This window comes from Callorhinus ursinus, unplaced genomic scaffold (genome assembly GCF_003265705.2).
Source record: "Callorhinus ursinus isolate GAN/ISIS: 27379988/994484 unplaced genomic scaffold, GSC_fseal_2.0 scaffold2, whole genome shotgun sequence".
Lineage (NCBI taxonomy): Eukaryota > Metazoa > Chordata > Mammalia > Carnivora > Otariidae > Callorhinus > Callorhinus ursinus.
Window position 1 is genome coordinate 550563 of NW_027397064.1, and position 15118 is coordinate 565680.

The 15118-nt window shown below is 54.7% G+C and overlaps 1 protein-coding gene across 13 annotated transcripts in view; it reads left to right on the forward strand.

Annotated features, from left to right (window-relative positions):
• The window catches only part of HDAC4 (histone deacetylase 4), a 258026-nt gene that overhangs the window by 59413 nt on the left and 183495 nt on the right, over positions 1 to 15118 (forward strand). The window contains exon 1 of one of the 13 annotated variants that reach the window (XM_073905807.1): positions 9419 to 9440. The exons of the other annotated variants lie outside the window; for them this stretch is intronic. The gene's annotated coding sequence lies outside the window, so the exon portion shown is untranslated. Of the gene's footprint in view, positions 1 to 9418; positions 9441 to 15118 lie in introns of those variants that run through there. 13 annotated transcript variants of the gene reach the window in all.

The window sequence follows — 15118 nt, forward strand, 5'->3', positions numbered from 1 at the left end:
CGCTTGGCGGGGTGTCTGCGTGGGCTTCTCTCTCTGCCCCCCCCTTTCCCATGAGCACATGCGTGCACACGCTTTCTCTCTCAAATAAATAAATTTAAAAAAAAAGAAAACTAAGTGGGGCTTTGAGAGGAATTGCACTGAATATATGGGTGAATTTGGGGAGAATTGGCATCTACGGTATTAGGTCTTCCGTTCCTTCGCGTGCTTGTCTTTCATTGATTGGTACTTCTTTAGTGACTTCCAACAGATTTGTATAATTTTCTTAACTCAGGCCTAGCATGTGTTATATTCAATTTATTCCTTGGTAGATTCTAGGGTTCTTTCCCATGTTGTACACAATATCTTTTTTTTTTTAATTAAATTTTCTAGTGCTAGTATATGAAAATGGAATTGATTTTTGCATTTTATTTTTATATCCAATCACTTTCCTTAAATCTTACCATTTCTGAAAGTTTTTCCTGTAGATCTTTGGGGTTTCTAAGACAAAGAACATTAACTATAATGATGACAGCTTTGCTTTCTAATTACTGTGTTTATTTTCCTTGTCTCACTGTGCTGGCTGAGGATCCCAGTTCAGCTTGGAGCAGGAATGGGAAACCGGGCTTCCTTCTGTCATCCTTGACATTAAAGGGAAGGCCTCTGCCATGTCCCCGTTTCAGAGGGTTGGTTGCCCGAGGTTTTTGTAGGTTCTCCGGCAGATGAAGTTCACGGATGTGTGTTTTTCAGGAGTGGGGGCTTTCACTGTACCCACAAGAGGATCATGTGGTTTCTCTTTAATTTCTTCAAGTGTTGGATTATCCCTCCATTTTTTTGTAGTGGACCCACCTTGCTGGTGATAAATACTGTGTTTTTTATATCTGACCGGATTAGGCTTGGCAGTGCTTTGGGATTGTTCTGTGTTCTCTTAAGTTGCTTTGGCTCGTAATTCTCCTTTTTAGTGTCAAATTGTTTTATCCTCTGGAAGCATTTGCCTAAGATTAAAATGGTCTTGAAAGTTTGGAATTATTCTTAGATTATTTGGGGTTTGTATTTTCTTGGTGGGTTGATTTTTAACTACTGGGTAGTATCTAATAGTTACCAGTAGTCTGAATTTCTAATTCTTGTAGTATTAATTTAAGGTCATTTTTAGGAATTGGCCTCTTTCATCTGAATTTTCATTTTTACAGCCATGGACTTGTTCATGGTATTTTCTTATCTTTTTAAATCTCTGCTGGATTTGTAGCGTGTATCCTTCTTCCTGTCAACCATTATTTTTTCTTCTTTTTGGTCAGTCTTTATTTCACTAAATTTTTGAGACTCAGCCCTTGACTTTGTTGATGTGTTAGTCTGCTTTCCAGGTTCTACATGTCTGCTCCTAGGTTCCTTCTATGCATGGAGGGAGTGGTCGGCTGTCCTTTCCCATCCGAGGCCCTGTGGGCAGCTCGCCAGCGCTCAGCCTGCCTCCTCCTGGTATAAACTACACATTTCCCTCAAGTGCAGCGTGAGGTGCATCCTAGAGGTTCAGCACCTAGCATTTTTATTTTCATTCTGTTTTTTTGAAAGTCACATCGATAGTAGACCCCTTTGGTACAATGTAAGGAGAATGGTGCTTCGTCTCTGTGGTCTTCCTTCTGAAAACACACACTCCAGTGTAATCATGACAGAAACATCCCACAAGTCCCAATTAAGGGACATTCGACAAAATACATGGCTTGTACTCGTCAAAGCTGTTGAGGTCATCAAAAACAAGGCAAGTCCCAGGAACAGCCTTAGCCAAAGGAGACGTGACAGCGAAATGTGATGTGGGCCCAACTAGGATTTGGAACAGAAAGAGGACATTAGGGAAAAACTAAGGATGTTTGAGTGAAGCATGGGCTTCAGCTGATGGTCAGGTATCGGTGCTGGCTCCTACTTTTAACAAATGCACCATCCCAGCCTAAGACATTGGCTCCGTCTGGCCCTTCTCTACGACGCTTGGCCCCAGAGCCCGAGTCCTGGCCCGTCTCAGCTTGGTGCCCCGGGCCCGTGCCCTCCTGCGCCCCGGACCTCCTCCTCCGGGCCGCTGTTGCCCTCCCCTGCGCACAGCCCTCAGGGGGAGCCCCAGCAGCTCCGTCAGTGAGCAGGTGTGCTTTGGACTACCTGGGAATGTGTGACTTGCCCTTATTCTTGAGGGATTGTTTTACACGATCTGAAGATGATGCTTCTTTTTCTCCTTTTGTGCCAGTCAGGTGACCCTTCCTCTGGCCTCTGGCTGCCCCTTCCTCATCGGCCTTTTCTGACTGGCTGCTGGTGGCGTCCCGGCGTCCCATGTCACAGTTGTGTGTGTGTCTGGGGTGCGGGCACTCTTTTTTTCTCTTGGTGGAGGTTCCCTTCTGTGCCTATGCATGGTGTCTGACCAGTTCTGGGAACCCTGGGCCGGCTCCCCCCATGCCTTCACCCACCCGGGACACAGGGTGCTCCCTCCACCCCCCACTCTCCCTGTGTCTCAGCTTTTTCTGTGTCCTCGCTCCCAATTCTGCCTCCTGCTTTTCAGCTGTTTTCTTCAGAACTGTCTTCTAATTCACTTAATTTTCTTGTTGGGTTTGCACGGTTTCCATTGCTTAAACCACCCATTGAGATTTAAACAAAATCATCATTTAAATGATTTTAAGTTCTTCATTCATCAATTCATTTAAATTGTTATTTTTGAAAGTTTTGTTCTTTTTCTAAATGATTAATTTTGACAGTTTCATTACTTTCTTTTTTTATTTCTTAATTTTTAAAAGTATCTTAGTAAACCTTTTATTAACTCAAAACATACATACAAAAAAATGCACTTAAATGGATAACACATTAATGGGAGTTTTTCCTTCAAAGTTTCAGAAATAGGAACACGATATCCTGTTCCCAGCAGTACTTGTGTCTCAAGTGTGTTTTTGACCCTGTCTGTGGACGCTCTGCTGCCTTCCAGTCATTTCTGTGTGGTTTGCTTGTCTTTGATCGGAGCCCAAGTGTAGCTGGTCTCCCCATGTGGAAAACGGATCGGGATGGACGAGGCTTTTCTTCAGCAGCTCTGTGGCCTTCTCAGGGAGCCTGTAGTCAGCGCCCTGCTGGGAATGTCGTGGCCCACGGGGGGCTCCCTGACAGGCACCCCGGCTCGTGAGCCCAGTGCCTTCGGGTGCTCCCCGTGGCCTCCCCCTCGCCCAGCCCATGTGCCCCCTGCTCAAGCTTTGATCCTGTAGCTATTTCTGGCTCTTTGGGGGTCCCTTCCCTGCCCGTGAGCCTAGCAACATGACAGAAACTATATTTTATTCAGAATCTGGGTTTTCTGCAGCAGGAGAGCTCCTGCCGTGTCCCCAGAAGAGTGTGTGTCCCCACAAGCCCGGCCTGGGGCTTGTACATGCTTAGACCGTTGGGTCCTTCTTTGTTTTTCTCCATCAAAGCTGAGATGCCACGTATGGCCACGGCACCCTCTCTGGCCTCCAACCCTGCGCCTCACCTCGATTATGCTCACCTGCCCAGTGTAGCCTCCGCTTAAATCTGTTGTGTCCACGACCCGCTCCTTCCCCAGGAGGGCACAGGCTGCTGGAGCAAATACTTTCCCTTTGCTTCTTGGTCTCCCCCCAGACTTTGCACCCCAAGCCCCGGGGGGCTCTTGAAATCCAGCCCGCCTCCTGCTGCCACCCCCAACTTCTCTGCCCTTCCTGCCCTCAGACTTTGAACCAAGCCTCGTCGGTGCCCAGCAGGTGGCTTGTCAGGACTGGAGGGTGGGGGTGTTTTGGTCAGCGGATTGTTAGATTGATGGGTAAGTTTAGACACATGATGTGTTGACTTCCATCCTGCTTTTGATCCCACTCTCTCCTTTCTCCATGAATACCTCTCACTTTTCTTGAATTTTCAGTCATTTGCTTGTCTCTGGCTTGTTTTCTGAGAAAGCTGAGTCTCTAAATACACTCTAATTGCTTACCTTAAACAACACAGCAGAGTCAAACTTCCCGGACGCTGCGTCTCCCTCAGGCTCTCTGTCACCTCCTGCATGACTTCAGGGGTTGGCAGATGCACTTACACGTGATGTCCAATGAGGATGCTCTCCAGTGGGAAAGAGCAGACGGGGATGTGTGGCTGTCGCGGGTCCAGGGCCGCCGTGGTATCGCCCACGGCGTGTGCACCCGATTCACACGGTGCCACCACGGCCTCATCTCCAGTGGCCTCTTGCTGTGGATGCCCAGGGGCCCCTGATGGGCTGTCCTGCATGCCACCTGGCCTACCTGCCAGGGTCACCCTTGCCCCATGAGGGGTAGGAGCCAGTGGAGGAATGCTTGCCCCTCTCTCCCCACAGACAGACTGTCCCGAGATGCTCGGCTAAGACTTGTAGCCGGGTCCGCTCGAGTGGGCCAAGCTGCAGCTACCTGAGGACGTATCCTTGTCCCGGCCCCCCTCCACTGCCCTGCTGCACTCCCTGCCCCTCCCCCATCTTCTGCCAATCACGCCTGGAGGGAGATTCTGCTCCAGAGAAGCGGGCACACTCAGGCCACCTCCATGGAGAACGCAGCTCACGCTGACATCTGTGTCCTCATCTCCTATTTGCTGTCGGCTCCCTGAGGTCCCGGTCAGGCCCCCGCTTCCCTGACCGCAACAGCCCATTCTGGGGACCCTTCCAGGGGTTCTCAGTGTGTCAGTGGCTCATGACGGGGAGGGGAGCGTGGTCCTGGAGAGCTGAGAGCAGCAAGTGGGCATTTTACACCGTTTTACAGAAGCGTTGGTGTGCTGCTGCTCAGAACCACAGCTGGCTGGGGGACCCTGCCACGTGTACCCCAGAGTTGGCCCCTTCTGCTGCGGGAGCAGCCCTGTGGGGCCAGCCATCCACCTCCGTGTCCAGAGACAGCTCCGTGTCCCACGCTGACGCGCACAGCTTCTCCCTGCCCCCGCGGCCTGCCCTCCAGTCCAGGTGCTCGGGCTGGAAGTCCAGGAGCGGCTTCTGATTTTCTCCTTCACCAACCTGGACGTGCGGTTGGTCCCCCTTCTGATGGCTCCTCCTCCAGGACTCCGGGTCTCTCGGGCGGGCGGGCAGGTGGGGTCCACTGCTCCTACAGCTGATTGCCCAGCACGGCCAGCATGACAGGAAAAGACGTGAACTTAACAGCTGACGAACGCAGACTGAAAACAGAGGTCCTGAGGACTTAGGACCTACCACCTCCTGATAATCTGCCTGCACTGCTCCCTGATGCCACACCTGATCCGTCTGGGGTCTTTAGTGTCTTTACAGTACGAGTGCCAGGTGTGCGCAGGTGCCTTCTCGCCCAGCCAGGGTTGGCTGCCCCGCTCTTCTGGGACCCCTGCACTCCTGGCCTCTCCTTCTGCCTGCAGTCTTTCCCTTCCTGATTTTAGGGACTCATCAGTGCCCCCCTGGGTTCAGGGCTCAGCTTGAATCTCAGCTCCCCAGGGAAGCCTTCCCAGCTGCACTCCTGTGCCCTCCTCTGTCGGCCGCTTCCTGCGGTTCCGGACTAGCACAGACTCCCGAGAGTGGCAGGGTGTGGACGGCCTGCCGGGCGGCTTCGGTGGCTGAAGGAGTTCTGGAAGGAGTGCATGGTTTGTTTTTAAACTGGCCTGCCCCCTGCATAGGGATGACAGTGGGAAGACTGGTAGTAGCTGTGAACAGTGGGTACAGGGGGACAGTGAAACTGACGTGTCCTGGGGCAGGACAGCAGCACCCCCGTGTCCCTCGGCAAGAGGTCCACACGGGCACTCCCACGGGGGTTCGGTTTCTTTCTGCACCCTTTCCAGGTTGCTTTGAGGCCAGAGTGTTTGGAGCTGGTGGAGGGCAAGCAGCTGCCTGTGTCGTGTGTCCTGTGCCCTGGCTATGCCCCTGGGAGGGGCCGCTGGGCTCCGTCAGCCATGCAGCAGTGACCGCCGACTCCCTGAAGCCACTGTGTATCCATCCACAGTCTGGGAGTTTAGCACAAGGAGGTTGGGGACACTAGTGTCTGAGGGTCCGTGGCTGGCTTTCTTTGGGTGAGCCTTGCAGGGGCTTGAGGCACACTGGCGTGTCACCCTCGTCCTTGTCTCGTGGGCTGTGGGCATAATGACAAGTGAGAGAATGTAAAATGTAAATTTCCAGATGGCGTGTCTGTTTGTTTTTTTGGCCAACGTGTTTTCCATGGTTGACAAAACAGAGCTAGTGTGCGTCTCAGGTGGTACAAGGAACTTTTGTCAACACGCGCCCTCTTCCTCCGCAGACAAGCCTGCAGGCCCCGTGTTCTTGGTGACCTGTGCCCACGGAGAGCACGCTCTCAGGGTCCTCTTCCTACAGGGTCACCGCACGAGACACCCCTGAGAGCAGGGTGCACATTGTCCGTGGACCTGCGTATTGATGCTGGGACACGGCGGAGGGGGAGGACCTCAGAAGTGTGGCATTCACGGCCTTTTCTGAAACATTTGTCCGTGGTCCTGCAGAAAGCTCAGAGAGAGCCCACCGAGGGGCCTGCCATTTATTATTCTTCCAGCATGAATATGTCTGGTTAATTATGCGGCTGGGCTCGCGGCCCTCCCCATCTCTTCTGCTGAGGGTGTGGGAACACGGTCCACTTACCGCCTTCTTCAGTGTCTTCCGTAGCCCTGCTGGCAGGGCTGATCCTGGGTCCTGCTCATCACCCACTCGCAGGAGACCTCTGTGTCGGGTGCAGTGGGTGTGGACCGGAGATTTGTTGCTTTGATGCTGCCCCCGATTGCTTTCATTTTCCAGCTCATGCCTCCTGTTGCCTGTGTCACACCGCGCCCTTCCAGGCGGGCCTCTCCCTCTGCACTGGACTTGGAGAGAGGATTCTGGTTTCTGCTGGGACAGTGAAGAAGACTGACCAGTGTCAGCAAGACTGGGTCAGAGCCCTGGCTTTGCAGCTTAGAGGCTAAGTGATGGGAACATCACCTGGTCTCCTGGAGCCTTGGTTTTTCTCATCAGTGAGATAGGTATATAGCCACCTCAACCATGTGTCATAGGCCTAGGGGGCTGAGGATTAGCTTGTAGCCTGCTCGTTGGTTCGTTGAATAATTCATGTATTCAGTCATGGTTTTCAGCTCGTGGAAGTGAGTCTCCTCTGCAGGCCCGGGGCTCAGGCCTGCCCTTCTAGAGGCAAGCCTCATGGGGGGACTGCAGATCATGGCTTTGCTTTTGCAAGTAAAAGCCGTTATTAAAATTTGAGTTGAAGGTGCTCTGAGGCTGGCATTCTAAGGCCCGGAAGAGGGTAGGCATGCGTGTGGGTCACCCTGTGGTGAGGTCACCTCACGCCATTCCCTCTGCTTGGGGACCTGTGGCCACACCTGCTCTGCTCCTCGGCTGTTAGCCTGGGTCCTCGCCTCCACTGTTCCAGGGGGAAGCCTGCTGCATACGTGTTTATGGGCAGGGAAGTGACCTGAGGGAGGCTCTAGAACCTTCCTAGAAGGTAAGTTAAAACAAACCAAAAGTTTTGGCAAGTTACTTTGACCGATACGGAGTAAAAGATGTCTCCAGACTTAAAAACTTTTCTTTTTCTTTGTGAATTAGATTGTCGAGGATTTTTAAAACCAGTGTAATATGTCAAATAGCCTTGTAGAAGATCCTGGTTGGCCGAGGCACCTCTTCTCTGAAGACCCCCAGGGGAGGGGCCCACTCAGGCTTGAACTGGGCTACTCCCTTCCTCACCCACCTCGGCTTGATGCTTTCGTGCTGCTCTGTCTTCTCTTTCTTTTCCATCTCTTGTGGAGGGTTCTGAAGACTAACGGTCTGAGCCGGTGGGGAGCGCACGCTTATTTCTCAGAAACCCCAGCCTCCAGGTGGCCCTGGCTGGTGGGTGCTGCATAGGAGGTCGGCCCGGCGGGAGAAGAGTTCTCTTACTTGTTTACTTACTCCTCCAGCCCCGAGAACCTGAGAGCTAGCAGTTACTCAGGCTAGCGGCTCCTGGGAACCATCCTGGCCCCAGGATGGACCTGCTGTGGAAAACAGCAGTGCCTTCTGTTGGAGCGGCGGGCCGCCGACAGGAGTGGTGGGAAGGCCTCTCCGCGCCGGTACCGTCAGGCCCGGGTCTGGGCGGTGCGCCGGCCACGTGCACACCGTGCTCAGCGAAGCCGCTTTTGCTGGCTTCCGTGGGTCTGGCAGTGCCTGCAGTGTGACTGGGCTCGGACCCGCTGGGCCAACAGAAGCGCCTCCAGAAGCCCAGGTCCCTGCCATGGAGGGCAGAGGTGTCGGGAGATTTGCCTTCGGCCACGGGATGGGATGGGATCAGAGTGGGTCGCGGCTGTGCTGTGGGGCACCATTGCAGAGACCTTCAGGGTGCTCTTTTCCGCCCAACCTGCTGTGCCTCTTGGAGGGGTGGCCTTGGGTGTCCCCTCGGGCCTGTCCCCTTTGAGCGCGGACTGAAGGCTCTTCGCCTCTGTCCACCTTCCCTCCTGGCACTGGCCCCTCATTCCCTGTTCTCTGGGGAAGCTGGAGTTAGGCCCTCAGCCGCCTGCAGTGTCGCTTTCCCTAAGCACGAGGAGGAAGTTCTAGGTGATTTCTCCCTTGACGCATCCTGCAGCAAATGTGCAGCCCCTGCTATGCCTGGCAAGGGGTGGCCCTGGGACACCCGAGGTCAGGCGGAGCCAGCTTCTGCCGGATAGTGGAGAAGGAAGGTTGTGAAGAAACACCTGCAGACGCGCATGAGGCCCCAGGGGCAAGCTTGTTTCCCAGGGGCCGCCAAGAGCGAGGGGAGGTGCCATGGAGCAGGCTCTTGAATGGGGTTCCCTGGGCCCCAGAGGGGTGTGTGTGCGTACGTGGGCATGGGTGTGTTTGGGTGTTTGGTCAGGGTTGGGGTTCTGTGGGTTGGTAAAGGAAGGCACAGTGAAGATGGCCCTCAGGCCTGACCACTCAGTCACAGTGTCACCACTGAGGACTGTTGCCCGGCTCCAGGCCTGCCCTCCATCCTCCCCTGGCTCTGCTCCTTGGCTCACTTTTGCAGCTGGACCATGTCCAGGGAGTGGGCGGCTTGGCCACTCGGAGCCTCACCTCCAGTAGGGAGGCCTTATCTCTCCATCGCTAATGAATCAGTGTTAGGGAAGGCACCCATGGCAGCGTGGGGGCATTTCCCTCCTGGCGGGGGGATCCCTCGGCCTCTGTGATAGCGGTACAGCTCGGACACGCAGAGCTCTTGGGCTAGCTTCCGCACACCACCAGCTGCCCAGAGGACCAGGGTCTGGGCGGGCAAAGCTGTGATCCGACAGCCCTGCCCCAGGGAGGAAGCTGGAAGAAGGGGCTGGAAGCAGGCTGCAGAGGGAACCCCTCCATTGTCCATATGACTGATCGGATGCCCCTGCAATCAGTATCTTTATACCGTCTCTTCCTCCCCTGGGCTCTGGCGCTGTGGGTCAGTCCTCGCCCTGTCTTCAGCCGACCAGCACCGATGCTGCTGGTTGGTCTGCGGCTCTGGCGCTCTCCGTGTCGTCACCAGCCTGATGTTCCCTGGGTCAGAAGTCAGGTAGGTTCCCTGGTTCTCCCCACCTCTGGGGGAGTGCATCTCGGGCTCCCCGTGACTGCACGCTGCACGTGCTTGTTCGGCTCCCCGCCCCTGCGCTGTGCGCACTCTGAGCCGGCTGTGCCTTGCACATGTCTCCCACCCGCTGCCTCATCCATCCCTGCTCAGGGCTCACGGCCTCACCTCCTCTGGGACTCTTCCCCCGGAGGCAGGTGATGGTGCTGATGGGGGCTGCATCTTCCTTGCCCCTGACACAGCCTCTTGGGCTAGCATTTGGTGTTGTGGGGGGATTTGCCCCCCAGCTTCTCACCTTCTTGTGATCTCCCGGAAGGCAGGGGTCCTGATTTCCGTGTCACCTCCTCACCCTCCTAGGTGTGTGTGGCACCCGAGGGACCGGGAAGTGGGACCAGGGAGCCTGGGGCTGAGCTTGGAGCCGGCCCCCAGGGCATCGGCGCCCACGCCCCAGCGCACCCCAGCGCACCCCAGCACAGAAGCGGCGCGCGCACCCACCGTGCGGGCACAGGGCTGCCGCCACCACACGCCTCGCTCCCGCTGGCCCGGCCCTGTCGTCTGTTGCAGGCTTAGGGTCTGGGTGTTTCTTTCTCGGCACAGTAACACCACTCCCAGCATCACGGTGTTCGGAGCCCGTATGTGCGCCTATACGTGACAGTTCGAACCGGCAAGGCCTCCTGGAACTCGGGGCTGGTTCTTGGTGACTCAGCAGTCTTGGGCTCCTGCCATTTCTGTGTGAGCCCTGTGCTGGGACAGTTATGAATCATCTGCTTGCCTCTTGATTTGCGTCAGTCAAACCACATGTGAAGAAAGCAGCAGTGAGCAAGGCTTTGCCGGCAGCTTGGCATCCAGCGTGGGGGACACTGGCCAGGGACAGCCTCAGAAGGCCAGCCCACTGCTCGCCCCGGTGGTCTGGGCTGTGGGCCTGGGGTGGCTTCCGGCCGGGTCCCTCCGCCCCCTCGCTTCCCCTCCCGAAACCGCTGTTTGCCGCGCAGGAGATGGGCACAGTGGTAGCGATGGCTCCTTCTGCTCTTTCCTGGTTTCCTGTGTGTAATCCTGTGGCCGGCGGGGCACATTTACAGTTAGGGGAATGTTGGCTGGTTCGGGCAGAGCCGCTGGTCTTTTCTTCCCTGTCACAAAATCACTTTAGGACATGGCTCTTTGAAAAGATCCCTTGTAAGAAGGACTTAATTAAACTGGGATGCCAGCTGTCCCCCGCCCTTGCTAGGCCAGAGAGGATTGCTCCAGAGTGGGCAGGGCCCCGTCCCGCGGGGCGCCTCGGGAGGCGACGTGGGGCAGCCGTGAGTCTGACTGTGAGCAGTCCCCCGGGGTAAGGTTTGCGCTTGGTGCAGCCCCCAAGACAGCTGTGCTCTGTGGCCGCCGAGGAAGCCCCGCAGCCCAGGGCTGGCTGGGCACGATTCCCAGGGCACCCCCGGTTTCATGGCTTGGTTTGTTTAGTTTTGTATGAAGCAGGCAGATTACGTTGTCATTTTTACCATAAAGTGTGCTGTTGTTAGGATTGTAGTTTAAATCGTAGCCGATGTTCTAGTTACCTGGCTAATCCCAGCTAGGGTAGCATTTTAGGAGAACAACACCCCGGCCCCAGCCTTCCCAACATCACCATCTCTCAGTGAGCCCTGTACCTTTGCCCTTAAAGTAAGGGGGGACCCCAGGCACATGGAGTTCTTCCTGGTTTTTGCCCCCTTTCGGCGGTGAGCTGCAATGTGCTTAGGTTGAGCTGCTCCAGGGAATGAGAGGAACCAAAGTGCTCCCAAGCGCTCTCTTTTCTGAAGCTCCTGTCTGAATCGGCTTTGAGAGTGTGAGCTTCTGTGACCGTGAGCCCAACAACATGCAGACGGCCCGGAGACAGGACAGAGGAGCACCTGAGTCCGAATCCAGCCCTTTCATTGGGTATCTTTGTGTTTTTAGTTATGGAAAACTTCAGACATTTATAGAAGATAGAACCATGAAGGACCAGGTGGCCTTCCCCTGGCTTTAGCAACGACCCACCTGCCACAGTCCCGCCCCGCCTGTGCCCCGGGTCCCTCCCCAGCCTTCCTGGAAGCCATTCTTGGAGTCTTACAAACGCTAAAAGGTTGAGACTCTTCAACATAGAATCCTCACATGCTTGACAGCGCGGACATTTTAATGCTGTCAGACAGTCATGGCTTAAAATCCCCAGGTGTCTGAATGCTTTGTTGTTTTCCTGGTTGTTGTTCAAATAAGTTAAATGAGGGCCACACAGAGGCCTTTCCCTCTCTCTGTTCCCTGGCGGTTTACTCCTTGAAGAAACTGGCTGCTTGTCCCCTGGAGCTTCCCCAGGTGAGGCCTCCCTGCTCGCACCCCATGGTGCAGCGCTCCTCCCTCCCACTGCTCCTGGTAGTTCGAGGTGCACTCCTGAGGTTGGGTCAGGGTCAGGTGGGCTTCGGCTGGCGAGACTGTTTCTTAGGTGGTGTGGGGCTTTCTGTTTTCCACGGGTGGTGCAGGTAGGGAAGACTTTTCTTCATTTACCCGTTTTCAGAGTGACAAGCTCGTTTCCTTATGGTATCTAAGGGTGACCAACGAGTTTTATCAACTTAATTCTGAGCATAATTGTGAACTCGTGGATTTGGGTATATTTCTGTATTTTCATTTTTGGTTGTGACTGTCCTTATGTTCAATTTGCCCTATCTTTGGCCGGGGGAGCCCCTTAGCTTGGCCCTTGATTTGGTTGATAGGACCCTAGTCATCTTGATAGCTTCCTTGCTCTGGTGTGACAAGACGTCCCAGGCTCATCAGCCTGTAGCAGCCTTGTGCCCCAAGACCCTTGATTTCATCACATCGGCCAAGTCCCTTAAGCTATGTAGGGTCTCCTGTTTTCAGGTCCTGGGGATGAGGATGTGGTTGTCTTTGGGGGCCATGCCTAGCCTGCAGGCAGAAGGTTCTGACCTCTGACAGTGCTGGCTACCTGTAGGGGCTTCTGTTCAGGTCAGCAGGTGGGGAGGAAGTAGTTCCAGGAAAGTAGGTGCAGCTCAGAATGAGAGTGCCCAGCAGCAAGCGCCAGCCTCCGTGCCCATCTGAGAACCCGGGGGCATGCCCATTGTGCCCGCCCCCCCGACTGCTCCATCCCTCCAGTTCCCCCCACCCTGCCAGTGGGTGTGGGGGCCAGCATGGGGCCCCCTTCTGCCCAGGAGGGGAGGGTCGGCGTGCTGGCGCTCACGACCAGATGGTGTTCCTTCCCTGGCGTTCCATCGGGACTTGACAGAGAAGTGGAGCGATCTCTCGGAGTCTCCTTGGAAGCTTGGCTTTCCTTCTGGGTTAGCTGTTAGCTCATGTGCGCTCTCCACATGCCAATAGGCCAGCTTCCTGAGGGTTCTGTGTGGCAGCCCCTGTCCGCGCCTGAAAGCGTTGCTCTGGTCGTGCTCATGGCTCAGAGAAGGGGTGACCGAGGGGAGCTTGCACAAGGTTTATGTTCACGCTGGGTGAGCCTTGCAGCATCCCGGTCCTGGCTAGGCCTGGGGATCCTGGAGCCTCCTGTAGGGGCACAGCGGGGTGGGGGTGGGAATGGCACCGGAATAGGCAGTTTGCTCCCAGAGGCAGGAGGGCTGGGGGGGTGCCCCTGGGGGCCCTGAGAGGACCAGAAATCTCCCGGGGCACCTGGCTCATGCTGGACGGGCCTCCTGCACCCGGAGGCTGCGGAGGGGGTCCTGCAGGAGGGGCACCGTCACAGGGCAGCTTTGCAGTGGGTAGAGCATGTGCCCGGGGCTCCGCACTCCGCCTTCTCCTCCATCCAAGTGCCCGGGGGGGGGGGGGGGGGACGCTCCTCACATGGGGACCCCCAGGGCCAGAGAGGCAGATGGTGTTTCAGGCCTCTGGGTGAACTGTGTCTGAAGGAAAGGGCTTCTGGGTGGAAAGAGAGAGGACAAGGAGACGGGGACATTTATTTGTGAGCTCACTTCCGCGGCCAGCCCCTCCCCCAGTGTATTTCCGCACCGCCCCTTCGCCGGCTCGGCCACCTGGCCCACCCTCCCTAGCCCCCTGGCAGCACCAGTCTGCTTTCTACCTCTCCAGATTTGTCTCTTCTGGGCCTTTCACTTCAATGAAGCGATGCAGGGTGGGATCTTCGATCTTTTTGTGAGTGGTGTCTCGTGGGCGTGTTTTGTGGGTTCACACGTGCTGTAGCATGACTCAGTACTCCTCTTTATTGCTGAGTAGTGCTCCGTTGTACGGATAGGCCACGTTTGGCTCATTCGCTCATCTGTTGATAGACGTGTGTTTCTACTTTGTGGCTATTATGAACAGCGTTTCTGTGGATGTTCTTGTACAGGTTTTTTTGTGGATGCGCGTTTTCGTTTGTTTTGGGTATATGCCCTGGGGGGAGGGAATTGCTGGGTCATATGTTAACTTCATGTGTAACTGTTGGAGAAACCGCCCCACTGTTTTCCAAAGCAGCTGCATCATTTTGCATTCCTACCAGCGGTGCAGGTGGGTTCTGATTTCTCCACAGGCTCGCCTGTCTTTTTGACTCTAGCCATCCCGGTGGGTACAAGGTGGTATCTCGCTGTACTTTTGATTTGAGTTTCCCTGATGACTCATGATGTTGAGATCTTTTGGGCTTATTGGCCACTTGTATATCCTCTTTGGAGAAATGTCATTTCAAATCCTTTGCCCAATTTTTTAATTGCCCTTTTATTGCTGCATGGTATGGGTTCTTTGTATATTCTAGATACAGCTCCTTTATCAGATAATATGATTTGCAGATATTCTGAGGTTTGCTTTTTCATTTTCCGGACAATATCCTTTGAAGCACAAATGTTTTTCATTTTGATGAAGTGCATTTTATCTTTTCTTTTGTGTTTTTGATGTCAGAGATCTTCATTGAAGTCAAATCGGGTTGGAAATAACGATGTGGGCCTCCTCCTAAGGCTCCTGGCTTCCTGCTCATGTCGGATGTAAGCACTAAAAGGCTTCTCGGGCTGTTACTTCATTGCCTCGCTAGGTTCTGCAGGGCTCTAACCATAATTTGCTTTTCCCACAGTTGTTTTTAATTGAATGTCCGTGGGAAAATGGCCAAGCAAATTGAAGGCTTCACAGAGAGAACTGAGTTTCTTTGTTGATTTTTGAACCGTGGTTTTTCATCTTTATTGTATGCACTTTGTTGGAATTTGGCATCATGTTGTGAATTTTCATTGAGACTGGTCTTGCTGAATATCCCAGCAGTAGAGAGGTTCTCCCACTCTAAACAGAAATTGCAAAGCATTCCGTAGGCCCTGTGTAACGTACAGATGGACGTTTCCCGTGGCTTGTAGGTTGACTGTGGGGCACAGAGCCACCAGAACTCCGTATGTGGAGATGCCCATCCTGGGAGGCGAGCGCAGAACAGGATGGGCAGTCTGCCTACGGGGTACAGACCAGCCCCCAGTCACCTGCTGTCACCGGGCCTGGCCACCAGCTTCCTGTCAAATGGGGGCCACGTCAGCTGTGCCTGAGAGCCCAGAGGACTCACTGTCCGTGGATGGAGCTCCCGGGAGGACATCTGTCCTCACTGCCAACAGTCACCCCGAAGGAGGAGGCGCTCCGTCCACTGTTGCTTCAGCCCAGTTGAGCGCTCCTGGCAGTTCGAAAAGTGATGATGTTTGGAACTTGGGGTGCAGCTTGTGGAGTTGGGGTCACTCTAGAGAAGGCTGCTG